The sequence below is a fragment of the Eumetopias jubatus genome, unplaced genomic scaffold, assembly GCF_037043125.1.
Source record: "Eumetopias jubatus isolate StellerSeaLion01/CBP00866 unplaced genomic scaffold, mEumJub1_p1.0 scaffold_15, whole genome shotgun sequence".
Taxonomy (NCBI): domain Eukaryota; kingdom Metazoa; phylum Chordata; class Mammalia; order Carnivora; family Otariidae; genus Eumetopias; species Eumetopias jubatus.
The window spans coordinates 37,464,441-37,485,244 of NW_028274821.1; the positions used below are offsets into that span (position 1 = coordinate 37,464,441).

General features: G+C 33.0%; 1 pseudogene; it reads left to right on the forward strand.

Annotated features, from left to right (window-relative positions):
• The first annotated feature begins 16,639 nt into the window (after positions 1 to 16,639).
• Positions 16,640 to 20,170, forward strand: LOC148162381 (protein PET100 homolog, mitochondrial pseudogene; annotated as a pseudogene).
• Positions 20,171 to 20,804: the final 634 nt, after the last annotated feature.

A 20,804-nucleotide genomic window follows, 5' to 3' on the forward strand; every position in this document is an offset into this window, starting at 1 on the left:
TAAGACATAAACAACTAACCTATTTGATTTCAAATAAAAGGGGAAAAGTTCCTTGAAGTCCCTTATTCAGATTTATATTCTGTTCTCTCTCTGGTCCAACACCCTCAAGATCCACTACGAGAAATGTTCTCCCATTTCCTATTAGTACATATTAGTGATGTCTTGCAACTCTTTTTTTCACCAAAGTAAAATAAGTCTTGTTGAGACTTGATCTTATTTTTTGGTTTAGAAGCCATGGAAAAAAGATTAGGGGAAATCTGGGATGGGGCAAATACTAATTTCCAGGAAGGAGAGTTTTTGTGGTGGTGGAGTAGGGGATTAATACTTTCATGTTTTGTTGCTTTGTGACTATATGTTTTCTCTGTATCCTAATATGTGACCAAATTTTGTAACTATACTTAGAAGCTATTTTCTATTTTAGTTTATGACATTTAATCAAATCAATTAACTGGTTGAAATGTAGATGTTAGAACAAATGCCAATCAAATTACTGTATAAATAATTTTGATACATACATTAAGTGTGAAATAATTTAGCATTTATAGGGAATGGATAATATACAACAAGAAACTAAAAAAAATATGCTGACATATATCAGAGGAATATGCATTGTATATTGTTCAAAGGGATCTAAAGGTAAATAATACATTGTTTAGGTATACATATATAGAAATAAAGGATTTAAAACAATAAGAAAGCAAGGGCATGATTACACTAAAATTCTGAAAAGAGGTTTCTTTTAATGACTAAGAAGAGGATATATCCAGGGAAGGGCCAAAAGAGGGCTTCAAAGTTATCTGTAATGTTCTATTTATTAATCTATGGTTGTTGCTCAAATGGATCCTTAATTAATATATTAAAGAAATTAATTTGATGTTATCAATTTAATTAATATATAATTAATATACATTATAAACATTATTTGGTATATATATCATATAATATAGGCAATAATAAAGATGTATGTCAAGAGGAAAAGGATAAATAAGTTGTGCTTTATTCATACAAAGGAATATTATGCAGCATTTAAAAAGAATACTGAATGTTTCATCAAGAAGCATAAATCTCAAAACACAGTATTAATCAAATAAAACAAGTTAAATAATTGTTTTTAAAAGTGCTATTTAAGAAATTGAGGAAATATAAATATAACTTGTAATAAGTATAAAATTCAAAAGCTACTGGAATATAATGTCTAGTTTAAATTGGATAAAATTTTCAGATATTTCAGATATTGGTAGTAAAAAATTTACCAATATACTAATTTAAAAGACAACATCAAAATATTAACATCTAAAATAACATCAAAATGTTTGATATCCATATTTGCCCAGAAGCTAGAGGAACAGTTTTTTAAAAGATTTGTTAACATCAGAATTTGGTGAGAAAGTGCCAAAACAGGTATTTACACCCACTGATGGCAGGAACATAAATTATATTTTAGAAAGCTTATTTGATTGAATATTTTAAAATTAAGTCTCCAAACCTAGAGTATATCTGTAAGGATACACAGAAACTTCGACAGTGCTCATCTTAGGGAGGAGGATATAGGTGGCTGAAGGACAATAGAGAAAGGTAAGTTTGTTCTCATTATATGCTCTTTTGTGACTTTTTAAGTGTGCACTAATTATATAGTTTAAAAGAAGAAAATATTAAAATGAAACAAATAAATGTGCATATTCCTCTATTTTGTTATTTCATCGTTGAAATTTTAACTAACATACTAAATAAACTTTTACAATATTACTTATCAGGTTATGGTTAAGTTAAAGTGTTTATTTAATGTTACTTCCAAAAAGTAATAAGGAAATAAGAGTATAGGCGCTATGCATACAGAGCAAAAATTAAGAAGTTGGCAGGCAAATGACTGCAGATTTGAGTAATGTAGGAATGCTCTATAACAGCCTAATCTGCAATACTTACCTTCCCTGGAGTTGCAGTGGTTGTATTTTAAAGGGTGAAAAATGGAGTCTTGTCTTTGGATTGGTTTTCTGAATCTAGCAGACATTTAGAAAAGCTTGTTTCTATTTTTGTTTTTCCCATAAGAGCCCTTCCTCAATCAACTCCTTAAATCAAGTGCATCGTAGCATTTCTATGTATTTGAAAATACATAGTGTTTTTGTATATATAGTAGTATTTATATATTTTATATATGCTTCTTTTTTAAGATTTATTTATTTATTTGGGGGGGTGAGAGAGAGGAAGAGGGAGACAATCTCCAGCAAACTCCCTGCTGAATATGCAGCCTGACAAGGGGCTCAATGAGGGGCTCGATCTCATGAACCTGATATCATGACCTGAACCGAAAAAAAGAATCAGACACTTAACTGACTGAGCCACCCAGGTGTCCCATATATATGATTTTAGATATGCTTAAGCAGCAGATTGAAATTTAAGCCCTGACCTTCTAATTTAGTCATCTTTCCACCTCATGGTCTTACCTCATATCTTGTATTGTTGATTCAGCCTGTTAAGTTTGTTCTGCTGTAGCACCTACAGGATCTTAGCCTATTTAATGTATTTAATTCAGTTATATCATCTGTAGATAATTAAATATGAGGATATTATTTATGTAGATAATAGTATAACTCCAAAGTCCTCTTTTGAAGATTATTCAAAAAATAAAAAATTTTGGATTATGTATGAAACATAATAAGCACAATTTAAAATTTAGGAATACATATGATATTTTGCTATTTTTCAACATTGTTCATATTTTGCTTGCATTACTATTTTGTCTTGTTTTAGATTGTAATGTTCTAAGAAAAAGAATCTGGCCTCCTAAATACATATAATATATTTAATATTAGTATTGAATATTAACATTATTAACCTAATTGTCCTATTGAGAAGTTAACAAGAACTCAATGAAAATAAATCAACCAGTGAATGTCAGACTTTCCCTTCTTCCAGCTGAACCAGATGGGTCTAAATGGAATGTACACTTTCCCTAACTTTTAGTTAGCTCTTGAATTTGCAAAAATTGTAAGGGTAAAACTCAATACCATTCTTAATTCAGTTATGAGATTAAGAAACCCAGATCTTTCTGAACTCATTCCACAGTTTATGGCAGCCAGTTAACTGAATCTGAGAAGAAATATAATAGATATTTCATGAAGTGAAGATATCTAGATTATTTTCTTGACTGAACTTGTTCTTGCTTAAATCATTTCAAATCTCTAGAATAATGTCCTCATCTACAAAGAAATAGGGAATAGGTTACATGCTACCTTATACAATTTTTAGATCTAAAATTTTAAAGTTCTTTCTGCAGCAATAAATTAAGTATAGTTGACACAAAGTTTATATACACTTTGAACATAAAGAAGTGATTTCCTGGGTGCAAAATATTCCTTGTCTCAAACATATGTACTGGTTTGAACTTAAACAAAAAAATACAGTTGCTACAATTTCCTGTGGAATTTTAAATTATTAACTTTAGGTCTGTCTCCATATTTTCAATATACATCCAATACTATAAATTTTCTTCTAAACACTGCTTTTGCTCTGTCTATAAATTTTGATAGGTTGTTATTATCATTTTCATTTAGTCCTAAATATTTTTAAATTTCTCTTGCTAATTTTTCGTTTATCTATATGGGGTTTAGATATGTGTTGTTTAGTCTGAAAGTATTTTCAGACTTTCAAACTATCTTTCTGTTACTGATTTCTAGTTTAATTCCATTGTGATCATTTTATAAATACATACATGTTAAGGATTGTTGTTTTCTTAGAGAATTGATCCCTCTATTATTATGTAATTTCCCTCTTTATCCCCAACAAAGTGAGGAGCCATCACTGATTTCCCCAATATATTGAAAATTCCAGAATTAAAGTTCTTCCAAGATTTTCTTGTGTATTTTAGTTAGTGTTGATAGCTCAGAGATTTTACAAAGGAACTGAATCACTGTTTCAGATCAAAACTGATGTTCTTTGTCACATAATCATGTTACATAAGAGAAAGGAGAAACCAAGGGTACATGACAATTTGCAATGAATAAATGAATTCCTCAGCCAGTATAATTATAATGTAGATTAAAATGATAATTACAACTATTGATAATATAATTAAACAAAAACTTTGAAAGGAGATATAAGCCATCTGAAAAAACTCCTCATCTGTTATGTATTCACATAGTTTTGAGGAAATGTTTAGTGGAAAACATTCTGGCATTTGCTAGTGACATAAAATAAAATAAGTCATGGCTCACACTCTTAAGCATATTATATATTACTAAAAGTCAAATATGCAGCAAGTAATATCAACACAGTATGAGAAATGCAATAATGGAATATAAGCTTGTGATTTCTCCCAAAAGAGAGTGATTAGGAAACTCTTCCTGTGGACATTATGCCAGAATTTCACGAGTGGTGATAAATAACCATTATCATAAATGTCAAGATGAGGACAGACATTCTAAGCAGAAAGAAAATAGCAAAAAAAAAAAAAGTTTTAAAAATATAATTCATTAATAGAAACTCTCTAATGAATTCACTGACTGTGAGAACTTGTAAGGTTTTTCAAATCAATCTTACCCTTTGTTATTTTCTTGGCAAAATTTGGCATAAGTATCCTTCCTAGTTCTGAAGTTTATATAAACATTACAGTGATATACAATATTACACAATTTTAGAGCATTTATATATTATAGGTGCTGTACATGGATTGGTTGTTTACCAATACTTTAAAATTCATTCATGGTGACTGAGAACACATTTGTTCCTACAGTTCAGATCTATAGCATATGTTTGGAAACATGTATATAACAATATTGAGTGAATATTTCCTGTTGCCAGGTTCCAGTAAAATGGCTGATATGTGATTATTTTTGGACAGAAAGATGTATTCTTTTGGTAATCTTCATAAATAATTTTTTTCTGTAAAATAAATGGAAAGTATTTTTAACACCACTAAAGAGGGTCTGATTTTTTCTCTCTTAAAGTTTATGGCATTTTTATCTTACACAAGTTTACTGGCAAAATTCTATGATTTTGACATGCTTTATTCTAGGGGTCAGTAGCTTTTCTTTAAATATTTGAGGCCTTGAGGGTATAAAGGCTTTGTAGAAATGACTCAATTATGCCACTGTAGTACATGCACAACACTCCCAAAACACACACACAAATCCATAGACAATATACAAATGATGAACTAACTGTGTCCTGATGAAACATTATTTACTAAAATTGATGGCTGCCAGTGGAGAATAATGTCATCATCATTGGGGAATAAGAGTTTCCTACCATCTTCCCTCCAAAGAATACCAATTAAGGCAATCACCCACAAATGAAAGTCTTTTTGAAATCACGGAGCAAAGAAGGGAAATTCCAGCATACCACCGGGGCAAAACAACTTAATACACTGAAGATGGAAAGAGGGACAGTTTTAACATACTTGTGTAACCCCTTTCACAATGTAATACAGCTCAATACTAGGTAAGAATTTCTTGGCTCATTTTCCCTATGAGGGTAAGTGAGAGCATGTGAGTGAGAGCTATGTGAGGTGAGACCAAAAAGATTTACTTGTTTTTTTCTCTATCCAACATATGGAGGTATGCTGTGTGACTTAGGGATGGGGAACAACCAGGAAAACAGCAGATAGGGTACAAAAAGACATGGCTCCTACTAACTGTGTCAGAGTCCATCAGCAATCCCATTCATGAGCTGCTGAGGATATCTCACCTGTGGATCATACCACTGGCCCAACGACAACCTCAATACTCTGCACACTACACACACACACACACACACACACACACACACCAATTCCCCATGCACAATCCTAAAAAATGTGAGAACAAACTTTTGCAGATGGCTAGTGAGCACACATAGAAAGCCAAGTCCAACTCCAAGGGACTGAGGGAAACCACACAAACTTAAGTATTTAGCCCCACCCTATCAAAAGCAAAAGGGAGATTATCAGCATTTGACTTCATTTTGTATGATTGAAAGAAGGCATAAAATATTACAAATTCTAACACAAGAAAGAATAAGAGTATGCTACAAGTGTATCCATAAAAAAGTTTTAAGAAAGCCTCAGTATCTCCCAAAGGGCTGAAGCAAAGTATCTCTTTTTCAAAGTCAGGCAGTAAAGACTGGAGGAGGTGAATACTTTTTAAGATGCAAAGACAAAATAACATGAGAATTCAAGGGACATGAAAAATCAAGAAAACATGACACCACCAAAGGAATAAAATAATTTTCCTGTATTTGACATCAAAGAAATGGAGATCTGCAATTTGACCAATAAAAAATTAAAAATAGTAGTTTTAAGGAATCTCTCCGAGCTATAAGAAAACATAAAAAGACAGTTCAACAAAATCATTAAAAAATACACACAAAATCAAGACATTTAACAAATAAAAATCATAGAAATGAACCAACAGAAATAATGGAGCTTAAAACTATAATAAATGAAATTAAAATGCAGTAGAAGGCACAAACAAAAGACTGGATCAAGTAGAAGAAAAAATCTATTAAGTAGAAGGCAAGTCCTTTGAATTTATCAGTCAGAAAAGAACAAAACTATCCAATCGGAGTAACAATGAAAAAAAAATGAAGAGGGCACCTGGGTGGCTCAGATAAGGTTAAGCGTCTGCCTTCAGCTCAGGTCATGATCCCAGGGTCCTGGGATCGAGTCCCGCATTGGGCTCCCTGTTCCTTGGGAGCCTGCTTCTCCCTCTGCTTCTCTCTCCCTCTCTCTCCCTCTCTCTCCCTCTGTCTCTCATGAATAAATAAATAAAATCTTTAAAAAAAAATGAAGAAACCCTAAATGAATATTAGAAGATCATAAAAAAAAAAAAACATATACATTGGAGTCCCAGAAAGAAAAGAGAGGGAGACAGGGGCAGAAAGTTTATTTTAAGAAGTAATGGCTGAGAACTTCTCAAATTTGAGGAAGGATTTGAAAATCCAAATTCATGAAACTCATCATCCCATCAAAATTTCAACCTAAAACATTCTTTTGAAAGAAACAAAATAAAATTGTTTAAAACAAAGGCCAACGAGAACTTTAAAGGCAGGAAAAAGAAAAAAAAAATCAACCCATACAAGGGAATCCATATAGGCTATCAGTGGGTTAATCAGTAGAAACATTGCAGGCCAAGAGAAAGTGGAATGGTACATTCAAAGTGCTGAAAGAAAAACAACTGCCAGCCTAGATGTTTTACCCAGCGAAGTATCCAACAGAAATGAAGAAGAGATAAAATCTTTCACAGACTAAAGAGGATGGAGTTCATCACAAGACCTGCATTATAAAAATGCTGAAAATATTCTTCAAGCTGAAAAAAAGGAAGCTAAATAATAACATGAAACATATGAAAATAGAAAACACATTAGTAAACATAAGTATATAGTCAAATAAAGAATACTCCAATATTAGAATATGATGGTGTGATAACCATCATGGATAACTTAATTCCAGTTAAGTGATAACCTTTAATCTCTGAAGGTTAAAGGACAAAAGTAATAAAAATAAGTATATGCATAATAATTTGTAAATGGATATGCAATATAAAAAGAGGTAAATTGTGCATCAAAATACAAAAGGGGGGAATCAAAGGGTAGTGTTGGTTTGGAATTGAAGTTGTCATTAGCTTAAAATAAATTGTTATATCTATAAGATGTTTTATATAAACTTCATGGTAATCACAGAGTAAAAACATACAATAGATAAACAAAACATGAGAAGAAAGTGGTCATATTATACCATTACAGAAAATAATCAATTTACAAAGGAAGGCAGCAAGAAAGGAACACAGGAACAAGGAACTACAGGAGAGCTGGAAAAAAATACAGTGGCATAAATAAGTCCTTACCAGTCAATAATTACTCTAACTATAAATGATTCAAATTGTCAAATCAAGAGGCATATGGTAACTGACTCAAAAACAGCCTCAACTGTATGCTGCCTACAAGGCTCACTTTACTTATTTCTTATTTTTAAATATTTTATTTATTTATTTGACAGAAAGAGAGAGAGCACAAGCACATGGAGTAGCAAGCAGAGGGAGAGGGAGAAGCAGGCTTCCTGCTGAGCAAGGAACCCGATGTGGTGCTCAGTCCCAGGACCCTGGGATCATGACCTAAGCTGAAGGCAGTCACTTAACCAACTGAGCCAACCAAGTGCCCCAACAAGGCTCACTTTAGTTTTAAGGACACATATAAGACAAAGTGTGGGTATGGAAAAAGATATTCCATGCAAATGGAAGCCAAAAGGGAGCAGGAGTAGGTTTACTTATATCAACCAAACAGACTTTAAGTCAAACACTGTAACAAGAGACAAAGAAGGTTATTATATGACAAAGGGGTCAATTCATCAAGAAGAAATACCAACGATAAATATATATGCAACCAACATAGGAGTACTGAAATATATTAAGCAAACACTAACAAACCTGAAGTTGTTGTCTATTACTATAGATAACAGTACAATGATAGACAAATTCAATATCCACTTTCAACAATGGATAGTTCAGCCAGATAGAAAATCAACAAGGACATATTAGATTTGAACCATACTTTAGACCACATGGTCCTAACGGACATATATTAAGCATTTCATTCAACAACAGCAGAATATGCATTTTCTCAAGCATACATGGGCCATTCTCCAAAATAGATTATATATTAGGTCGTGAAACGAGTCTTAGCATATGTAAAAACACAGGAATCATACAAAGTATCTTTTCTACCAAAAAGGTATGAAACTAGAGATCAATAATAGGAGGAAAACTGGAAAATTCACAAATACATAGAAATTAAACAGTACACTCCTGTCCAACCAATGGATCAAAGAAGAACCAAAAAGAAAAAAATACACCTTGAAAGAAGTGAAAAGAGACAAACATACTAAAACTTATGGGATGCATCCAATGAAGTTCTAAGAAATTGATAGCACTAAATGCCTATATAAGAACAAAGAAAGATCTCAATTAAGCAACCTAAATTTACAACTAGAAAAAGAGGACAAACTAAATGTAATATTTTCAGAAGGAAGGAAATAATAAAGATCAAAGCACAAGTAAATAAAACAGGGACAAGAAAGACAATAGAAAAGATCAATGAAACTAAAAGCTGGCCGTTTTCAAAAGACAAACAAAATGGACAACCTTAGCTAGACAAAGAAAAGCAGACTTAATAATAAATAAAATCAGAAATGAAAAAGGACACTGGGGTACCTGAGTGACTCAGTTGGTTAAGTGTCTGACTCTTGATTTTGGTTCAGTGACTCAGTTGATTAAGCGTCTGACTCTTAATTTTGGTTCAGGTCAACTGGTTAAGCGTTCGACTTTTGATTTCTGTCCAACATCCTGGGATCAAGTCCTGAAACCAGCGCTGTGTTCGGTGGGGAATCTGCTTGAGATGCTCTTCTTCTGCCCCTCCCCCCATTCACACTCTCTTTTTTCCTCTCTCTTTCAAATAAATAAATAAATATTTTTTTTTTAAAAAGACACTTTACACTTGATACAATAAAAATGTAAAGGGCCAGAAGAGGCTATTATGAATAATTATGTGCCAACAAACTGGATAACCTTGAAGAAACGGATAAATTCCTAGAAACATACAACATAGCAAAACTGAATCATGAAGAAAGAGAAAATCTGAACAAAGCAATAACAAGTAAGGATACTGACTCATTAATCAAAAAATTCACAACAAAGAACAGCCCAGGACTAGGTGAAACACCAATTTCACTGGTGAGTTACACAAACATTTTTTAAACCGTAACACCAATTCGTTTCAAACTTTTTCAAAAAACTGAAGAGAAGGAACATTCCCAAATTTATTTTACAAGGCCAGCATTCTCTAATACTAAAGCCAGAGAAGGACACACACACATACACACACACACACACACATAAGTTGCACGCTAATATTCTCAATGAATATAGACAGAAATATCCTCAATAAAATACTAGCAAAGCTATGATCTAGCAATTGCACTACTAGGTATTTGCCCCAAGGATACAAATGTATTGATCCAAAAGGTCACCTGTGCCCCAATGTTTATAACAGCAATGTCCACAATACCCATACTGTGGAAAGAGCTGAGATGTCTGTTGACAGAGAAATGGATAAAGAAGAAGTGGTGTGTGTGTGTGTCTGTGTGTGTGTGTGTGTGTGTGTATAATATTCCAATAATGGAATATTAGTCATCAAAAAGGATGAATACTTACTATTTACATCAACATGGATGGAGCTGGAGGGTATTATGCTGAGCAAAATAAGTCAATGAGAGAAAGAAAATTATCATATGGTTTCACTCATGTGGAATATAAGAAACAGCACAGAGGATCATAGGGGAAGGGAGGGAAAACTGAATGCAAAGTCATCAGGGAGAAAAACCATGAGAGACTGTTTTTTTTTAAGATTTTTTTTATTTATTTGACAGAGAGAGAGACAGTGAGAGAGGGAACACAAGCAGGGGGAGTGGGAGAGGGAGAAGCAGGCTTCCCGCAGAGCAGGGAACCCGATGAGGGGCTCAATCCCAGGACCCTGGGATCATGACCTGAGCTGAAGGCAGACGCTTAACGACTGAGCCACCCAGGTGCCCTGAGAGACTCTTAACTATAGGAAATAAACTCCAAGTTGCTGAAGGTGAGGTGGGTAGGGGATGGGGTAATTGGGTGATGGGCGTTAAGGAGGGCACATGATGTGATTAGCACGAGGTGTTATACACAACTGATGAAGTATTGAACACTACATCGGAAACTAATGATGTGCTATATGTTGGCCAATTTAAATTAAATTAAAAAAATAAAATAAAATATTAGCAAGCCAAATACACAAGAACACAAAGTATCATACACCATGATCAAGTACGATGTATCCCTGCCATGCAATGATGTTTCAATATATGTATGTCAATAACTATGATACACCACATTAATAAAATGAAGGATAAAAATACAAGATCACCTTAATAAATGCAGGAAAAGCTTTTGGCAATATTCAACATCTTTTTGTGATACACACTCAATAAATTGATTATAGAAGGAGCATACCTCAAAATAATAAAGACCATATATATCAAGTCACATACTGTGGTGAAAGCTTTACATCTTTCCTGTAAGATCAGGAACAACATTGCCATCTCAATGAGATATCTGCACTCTCACATTCATTGTAACTTTGGTCACAGTAGCTAAACCATGGAAAAAACCTAAGTGTCTGCCAGTAAATCAATAAAGAAAATGTGATTTTATATATATACACATATACATATATATGCAATATAATTAATATAATAATAATGATAAATAATATAATATACTAATATATATTATGAGATATATATGGAATATTATCCTGCCATAAAAACAATAGAAATCCTGCCATATGTGACAACATAGGTGCACTATGACAACATTATAATAAATGAAATAAAGACAAATTCTTATGTAATCTCAATTCTATGTGGAATATAAAAAAGCCAAACTCATAAAAACAGAGAGTAAAATGATGGTTGTCAGGTGCTGGAGGCAAGGGTATCAGGACGGGGTGATGGGGAGATGTTGGTCAAAGGGACAAACTTCCAGTTATAAAATGAGTAAGTTCTGGGGTTCTCATATACAGCATGGTGACAACAGTTGAAAGTTCTGTATTATATACTTAGCAGTTGTTAAGAATGTACTATGGCAATGTAAGTTAACAATAGGAGAAACTGGGAAAGGGGTATGTAAGAGTTCTCTGTAATATCTTCAAACTTGATGTAAACCTAAAATTAGTCCAAAATAAAAAGATTTTTTAAGTGTTTAAAAAAAAGAATGTGGATCCTAAATGTTCTCATCACTAATTAAAAAAAAAAGTTATATGAGATGACGGATGTGTAAACTAACCTTATGTGGTAATCATCTTGCAATATATACATATATCAAATGATCACTTTGCATATCTTAAACATTCACAATGTTATTGGCCAATTATATTTCAATAAAGCTGAAAAAAGGGCACCTGGGTGTCTCAGTCATTAAGCATCTGCCTTCAGCTCAGGTCACGATCCTAGGGTCCTGTGATCAGGTCCCACATTGGGCTCCCTGCTCAGCGGGAAGCCTGCTTCTCCCTCTCCCTCTCCCCCTGCTTGTGTTCCTGCTCTCGCTACCTCTCTCTCTGTCAAATAAATAAATAAACCTTTAAAAAAAAAATAAATAAAGCTGAAAAAAAAAAATAGGTGGCTGGTTTGACCAGAGGGTTATAGTGTGCTTGCAAAACAATCCCTGCTTTAATCTATTGTTTTTCACTGATGTGACAAATAGTGATGACAAATGTAGAAAAAATATCAGACCCAGCCAGTCCTTTAGGCAAGGGAAATTATAAAAATGGTTGAAAATATTTGAAAAAGATCATTATATGCTTGAAATCTGCCCTCAGTATGATATATTTTTACACTCTAACCACTTCAAAAGCTGGGACTATATCTTTTAATTTTAAGTGCCTGGAGTTATTACATAGGAATACAGTATATGCTCAATATAGGTTTTACATGATGTCATTGAGAGAATACAAAATTTGAAAGCAATACTTATTGAAAATACTTATTGAATGTTGTTTAATGTAATTAAATTTAAGTCCACCAAAAGTTCTTAACTTCCCCTTTTAACTTATTTTATCCAAACCTGAAATTTCTACTTTGTATATGTGACTATATATGTATTGTGTGAGTAGTGAAAGGAATGAAAATATAAAAAAAAAAGAAGAAGAAATCATGTTGGCTTGAATCAGTAACTCATATCAATTCTAAGAAATTATAGCATCAACTTTTCTGGCAAGACTCCACTGGTGGTATTTATTTTTCATTAAACTCTGATTCTTGACACAACAGCTTACCAACAGTAAAAATTAAAAAAATAAGAATGAAATACAGAAAAATATAACCTTGAGCTACCCTAGGTAGAACCATTCCAGTCAGAATTTAAAATATGCTTTCAGATATTTTTCTAGTACTGAAGAGTTATAATCTAAAAATAATTTTGAATATCATATAGAATGCATAAATTTTGGAGTACACATTTTTAACACTGAGATCAAAGATTAATTTGAACTTAATGAAATTTGAACCAAAATGGCAGTAATAACAATAAAATATTTAAAGATTAAAACAAAAGGAAAAGTAAATATTAATGTAATACTCATTAATAGTTGACTATGATACAGGATAAGTTAATTGTGAACATTTTCACCTCAACTGTAAATCTGTGTAATAGATGTTGATAAAAACAGATGGTGTGGTAACTTAAAATTGGTAATATAAAATATGTCATACGGAGTGTAGAAGGGAAAAAAATTCATCTGGGCCAGATCAAGATGTCACAGTAATAGTGCATATATCACACTGTCAAGAACAAGTGCCCATTTTTTTCTTTTCCAAAATAAAGCATACTTACACAAACCTATAATCTCTGGGAAGTTTTCTTATGTGCTGTAAAGGAGATGGAGAAAAAATTCAAAGAGGAAAAGGAGAAATGAAAAAGTAAAAGAAAGAAAAGAAATGGAATAAAAACTAGAGATGGAAAGGAAATACTGCCCCATCCAATTATTTTTTTTCCTTAGAAGCATAAGAACTAGATACAGAAGTCTGTAAAAATAGTAAGAAGTATCTTTGCTGACTTTGGTTGGTTATTATATTTTCAAGATTTTATTGGCTACATTCAGATGCTATGCCAAGAGGCATAGCAATGACACCAATTAAGAATTTATGCAGTTTTTCAAACCTCAAAATCAGGAAATTGTTCATCTATTCAAAGAAAAACACATGAAAACAGTCTTGTTTGCCTGAGGTATGGTAATATCCATGTAGAACAATCTTCTAGATATGATAAAAGTAATGAATTTATGTAGTCCAGGAAATTATTTGCCATGGATGAGGATGCTGTACTTTCTATAGTTTAGACTCTGAAATCCTTTTGTCCTCACACAGACTAAAAAGAGAAAACATGACATGGTATTGGCCCTGGGGAATCTTTTGTTCCATGATAGATGTGTTCCTTCTAGGAAGAGGAGGACACTATTGGGTCTCATTCATTAAGTTGATATAATGGTGGCATGAACTATCATCCACAGAGATTTTCAATTGAATGTTATCCCACCAATCACTTTCTCACAGCCTAATGGAGTATCCCTGACATCAGAGTCTGATAAATTGTGCAGTGCCAATTAAAAGAGAAACTTTCCCTGTCAGTCATTTAGTTGCAATATTCTCTTTTACTAGATTAGATTCTATAAAAATGACAGGAATGATGAAAGTTTATTTGTCAAATTATTCACTTTAATTTTTGAAGCTATGTAGGCTTCTGTGTTTCCACACTAGATCTAAAGTCAGGAAGGGCATTTATTGATGTTGTTAGAAAACCATTCTAAGTAGATATTATTTTAACAGAAATGCCAAAGGACTCAAATTTTTAGAGTAAAAATGAAAAAAACTGTGAAGAAAAATACACTCAATATTGATAGCTTGTAAACACCAAACAGTTCTGCTTTCTTAATAGATGAGTAGGCAGCATAAATTCTAAAGTTGACTTCTGCCCCATAATTCCCACTTCTTCCAACTTATCCCAAGTTTTTGGGTTTTATAATACTTTCTTGCCTACAGAAACATTTTCTACTTTATTAAGCAGATTTTACTCATAAGACAAGGTCTCTGAACATACATAAACCTCTGCTTTTTGATAAGTTTGATGTTGCCAAGCTACTGGACTACAGATATTAATGTTCTATGTTTACCACCATTAAAATCTTTTTTAGGATATTTTACCATTCAGCATACACACACACACACACACACACACACACACACACACACACACACACACAAAACCCACGGTATTTTAGTGAACTTTTATCATGGGAATTCTTTAATGAATATATCCTGCTCTCTTGTTTGAAAAGTATCATATCACACTGGTTAAGAGCTTAGTGTCAGACTATTAGAGTTTGAATCTCATCCCCATTATTCAATAGCTACATGAAATTGGGCAAGTGACTTAACTTCTCTATGCTTGTATACCCTTCTAATAAGACTATTATAAGGTATAAATATCGGTTAAATATAAATATTTAGAAAAATGACATGCTCATTAGTAGCACTCACTATATGTTAGCCATTATTATAAATTTACATCAAATAAAAAATTAACATCTCTCTTGAAACAAAGTAAATCTAAATGCAGTCATTCATTCATTTAAAAAGTATTTGGTATACCAGGCCATAGACTAGATATTGGGGATATTTAGATGAATAACAAAATGCAAATGCTCTTTAAGAATTTATGGACAACTAATATAATGAAGCAAGTCAATCGTAAAAATATAAATAGGTGCTATGCTGTAGGGTGACAATCCATAATTGTATTATTTACTCCTTTAGGGCTCACTGTCTTTTTTTTTAAAGATGCAGTTATTTATTTGAGAGAGAGAGTGGGGGAGGGACAGAAGGAGAGGCTCTTTAAGCGGAATTCCCGCTGAGCATGAGCCAGTCACAAGACTCTATCTCACATCCTTGAGAACATGACCTGAACAGAAACCAAGAGTCCTACACTTAACCAACTAAGCTATCCAGGCACCCCCCATTTTTTTTTTAAAGATTTGGGCTCACTTTCTTTTCAAAATCTTAGATAAAAACACAGGTTTCCATAATTTAACTCCTGCTGTTGATCCTGTTATCTAAGTCAGAGGTACTTTTGTTCAAGTTATCTAATTAAAGGAAACATTTGGAGGACGCATTCTTTAACTTTACCCAAAAGATAAGGTTCAGTCTAGAGTACTGTGCTCTCTTCTTCAGCTATTGGACATAGAACCTCATTGAAACCCTGTTTAGGACAATTTGTTTCACTTTCACTTTAGGAATTCATATTGTTTTTCATTTTCCATTTTTCTCTTCTACAAAAATATCAAATTAGCAATACTTCAAAAGTTTGAGTGACTTCTGATAACTGCCCATCATAGGCAATTATAAAATTACATTAAAATATATGAAGCATCTATTTTCAGGCATTAGAGAGCTAGCTTAAAGTTGTGATCCTGGAGATATGGGAAATGTGAAGAGATCCATATTCACCTTGGTTTTGTTTATTGGTTTCTTTTTGTCTTCTAGTACTTTATAGACAGCTATGATCCCACTAGACAGAGGAGGCTAAGATGACACTTCCGGCTGCTGAGGTGGCAGTAATATGTGGCGTAAGATAACAGAGAGGAGAACACTGAATAAAGGCATTTTAGAAATTTACATAAGAATCCCCTTGAGTCTTCTACCACATGTGTATGCATGCTGAGAACCAGATGCCATAAGAATTAGAAAAAAACAGCTTCTGGAAGGAGAGAGGACTGGGAACTAACAAAAGATCCTGAACTCACAAGGTATTGGGAGAAACAGAAGTTCTAAATGAAGTAGCCAAAGTCAACAGACATTGGTGAATATATCAGGCATTTAGTCAAGACTAAGTTATATTTACGAGTGGGACTACTCTAAATCTACCATAAGGAAACCTAAAACAAGCCTTGACAGAATAAAACTGATCCTTCAGAAAATTAAGTGCTAATAAGAAAAGATAAATCTAAATGAAAAAAGACAAAAAAAAAAAAACAAAATCAAAACAGTCAAAATATAGCATATATAAGGTCCAGTATACAATAAAAAGTTACTATGAGGATAAGCAGGAAAAGGAAGGAGCCTGATAACAAAGATAATAAGCAATTAATAGACACAGATCCAGAGATGACAGAAATGTTGGAATTAGAGGATAAGGAATTCAAAGTAGCAGTGAAAGCACAATTAAAAAAATCTAAAATTAAAAATAACATAATGGGTGAACAAATGGGAAATGCAAAGGGAAATCAAATATAAATCAAGTATGCAAATGGAGAGTATGTGAACAAACTAAATAGAAAATCACAATGTGGAAAATACAAAATTATAAATGATAAATGTAGGATAGGATTAATAGTAATTGAACAATAATAATTTAAAAACTATGGAAGAAGAGATCTAAGAATTTGAATAAAAAGATAATAAGAATACTCCAAACTGAAAAGAAAGCATATGAAAAACTGAGAATGATGAAGGCTGACTCAGTGACTTGTGGGATGTTATTTGGAGATCTAACAAAAGATCTCATCCTTGAACTGTTATGTCCATGTAGCTTAATGGTAATATGCTTAAATAACCTATTGGTTGTCATAGGGTGTCCAGTTCTAAATCTGAAAATCTGACATAAAACTTGCCTAGGTCTCAAGTAATTTGGAAAATGGTTTCAAGAGGTCTGCCTGGTTTGGAGACAATAGGAAGAACTCACTGCAGCCATAAGCTGAATAATCATTTAGGAAGATGAATTACACAATGCTGGGTTTTCAAATATGGAATATGTTGTCATATAAGAATGCAACTCTTATGTATCTCAATCTATAAAATTCTAAATTTTGTTCTACAACAGGGGATGATTTTACTTTTACATATGAGTGCAGTCTATTAGATGTATATGCATATATTTCTTATTTTAAAAAATAAAAGCAACAGGACTTAACTATTTACTATTACCTTTTTAAACCTCATCACATATGCGGATGAATCTAGAGGTCCAATGCACTTTAGAATCATCTCTGCTTTCTTACATTTTTGAAGAAAATTTGGTTTTTGAAATATCTATCATTTTTGTTAACTGTCTAAACATTCATTATTGTTTTAAATTCTATAAACTTTAAAATGTTGTTGTCAGAGTGGCATTGTGTCTTATGTATAGTTTTTTTTTCAAATACACTGTCATTGTTTTATATTTGAGGACTAGATTGAAAATTTGTAATTAGTATAATGCTGCAATTTTGAACATCATTACGAAAGAAATCCAACTGGCATTTATCAAGGTTTACCCTGTGTCATATACTGTATTCAAGTCTTGACCTGACCCAGGAGGGTCAGGTAATTTTTATCATCTTGCACAAGATAAATTTCAGGCCACAAAGTTTGAACAGAGTCAAGCAGCCAGTAAGTGACAGAATAAGAATATAAATTCCAAGGATCATACTCTTACCTCTGGAACACTTTCTCAGTAGGAAAATGGGAAGCTATAGGTGAATTTGCCTCTCCATTTTACAATTCAGATCCTAAATCATACTTTTTGTTACTTGCAATAAAACCTTTTTATTGGGTTCTTCTCTATACCATTACCTGGGGGATTAGTATGACTATCTTTTGTTTTCCCTCAAACTGATTTTTAGATAAATATAAACATTTTACTACTTTTTTTGATATTCATCTTCTCCATGATGGCTTTTTAAATCTTTAAGTTCAAAGTCATACAGGACACAGAACCACATAACACCAAATACTTGAAAACTTAGATTTAGCTCAAGGTGCTAAAGTCAGTGTTAATTTAGAAACAGCACTTAGGTCCAGAAATGCAAAGCTATTTTTCCAAAAGCGCAAAGAATATTTTAGGTTATAGCTAAGGAAAGCTATTCAGAAAATGTTCTTATACATTTCCATCTTTTTTTTTTCTTTTTTTCTTATACTATCCCACAAATCAAAAGAAATTTCCAACAGTGCATTTCTTAATAAATAGTCCCTATTTGTAGTGATGTTAAAAGGTGTTACGTGAAAAATATGTTCAAAGGTCATATAAATTTGGCTAATGCTGTCTTTAACAAAATCAAATGAATTTATTAGGGAAGAGCAGAAAGAAGTCTTTAAAATGCTCATGTACATTGTGATCCTTTGAAGCATATATGAAAATCAGGTTTCCCATGTTTGTTTGATCAATTACTCCTGTGGTGGTTGGTCTTTTAAACTATTGTTTCAGGCAACAAATTTTTATTTTCTGAATGGGTCTATTGATTTTAACCTGTAGGTTAAAGTCAACTTTCCTGTAAGGAAAGAATTTGAAACAAGCAGAGTACTTCTACATATCACTCATAGTAAGAATTATTTTATATACACTATTTTCATTTAATTTGCAAATATTTGGTCATATATTATGCCTCCATTTTACATATTTGACATCTGAGTAACAGACTTATTTGTTGACTTAGTATATGATGTGGCAAAAGGTACTTTTGCCTCATCACTCTCCCCCTTAAAAACAATGGACATGTTCCAAAGCAAAACTAAACAAAAAGGTATTTGATCAAACAAACAAAGCCTGAGCTGGTGGGTACAAAATACTGGCAGCTAATCCCTGTGTGATGTCAGCCTATGGTTGAAAAAAAGTAAAGAAAAACAATGAGGTTTTTATTGCCAGTAAGAATGGAAGAAGCCCCGGGCGCCTGGGTGGCTCAGTTGGTTAAGCGACTGCCTTCGGCTCAGGTCATGATCCTGGAGTCCCGGGATCGAGTCCCACATCGGGCTCCCTGCTCAGCAGGGAGTCTGCTTCTCCCTCTGACCCTCTCCCCTCTCATGCTCTCTCTCTATCTCATTCTCTCTCTCAAATAAATAAATAAATAAATAAATCTTTAAAAAAAAAATGGAAGAAGCCCCATCAGTAATATGATAATGGCTATAGCAGGGCCCAATTTGTCCTGATCCCTGGTCCATTCCTATCTTCAGTCACATTATAGAAAACCTAACAACAGCCTTGTTATCATAGATCTTCATCCTCACTGTATCAACTCCCCTTCCCTGTCCAGAGAAATCATCACAAAAAGAAGCAGCACAGGGACCTTGGCTGACTGTCTGTTTCAGTGGATGTGTTTGCTTATTTGCAACCTCTCATTTCCTTATATATTCATCTTTCATTCAAATTTTTCCTTTGCTACAAGAAAAAAGTTACTCCAATTTTATAGGATTTGAAGATAAAGCTGCCTTGAGGTGCTTTGAAAGATAAAGCATCTGGTTGTTTCCACATTGTGAGGGTGAAGCTGGAAGTGTTTCAGATAACCTTACACCTCATCGTCTCTGTGACTATGTTCTGGATTGCTAATCAGACAGAGTGGTTTGATGACTACATGATACAGAACAAGAAGGAGCTGTGGACACTTGAGAAGGAAGACCAGTACCAAGACCCAAAAGAATTCAGAGAGAGGATACATCATTCACAGCACAGCGCTGTGCTGTGAATGATGAATCACAGACCTGTACCCCTGAAACAAATAATACATTATATGTTAATTTAAAAAAAATTAAAAAAAGAGGATACAGAAGATACAAGAGGAGAAGCTCCTTCAAGTTGCTGGCAGAGCTTCTTAGGTGAGGCCTCTAAGTGTTTGAGTTCTAGCTCCTCCACCCACAAAGTAATACATACTCAGTTCCTTGTTTTTTTTTTTTTTTAAAGGTTGTTTCCTTACTATTGAGTTTTGAGAATTATTAATATATTCTGGACACAAATTTACTGTCAGATATATGGTTTGTAAACGTTTTCTTCCAATCTGTAGTTTGTGTTTTTCATTCATTCATTACTTTTAACCTATTTTTCAACAATCTCACAATTTCTGCCTTTAATATGGAATGTTTTGAACTTTTACATTTAACATAATTATTGATATTATTGGGTTTAAATCTAACAAATTTTTGTTTTTTTAATGTTTGATGCTTTCTCCGTTTCTCATTCTTTTGAATAATTATGATTGAAAATTTATGTATTAGCTTTTAACTATAATACATTTTTATGATTGCTTTATAGTTCATTGTATTTTATATAACTTATAGTCTGTTTTCATGTGAGTTCCCCACTTCATATATAGTGTAAGAACCACGTAGTATACTTTTACTTTCTCCTTCTTTCTCTTGCCTTATTGAAAATCATAGCATTTTCTTCTTCCCTTTTTTTTAAAGATTTTATTTATTTGAGAGACAGAGGGAGAGTGAGGAGGGGGAGGAAAAG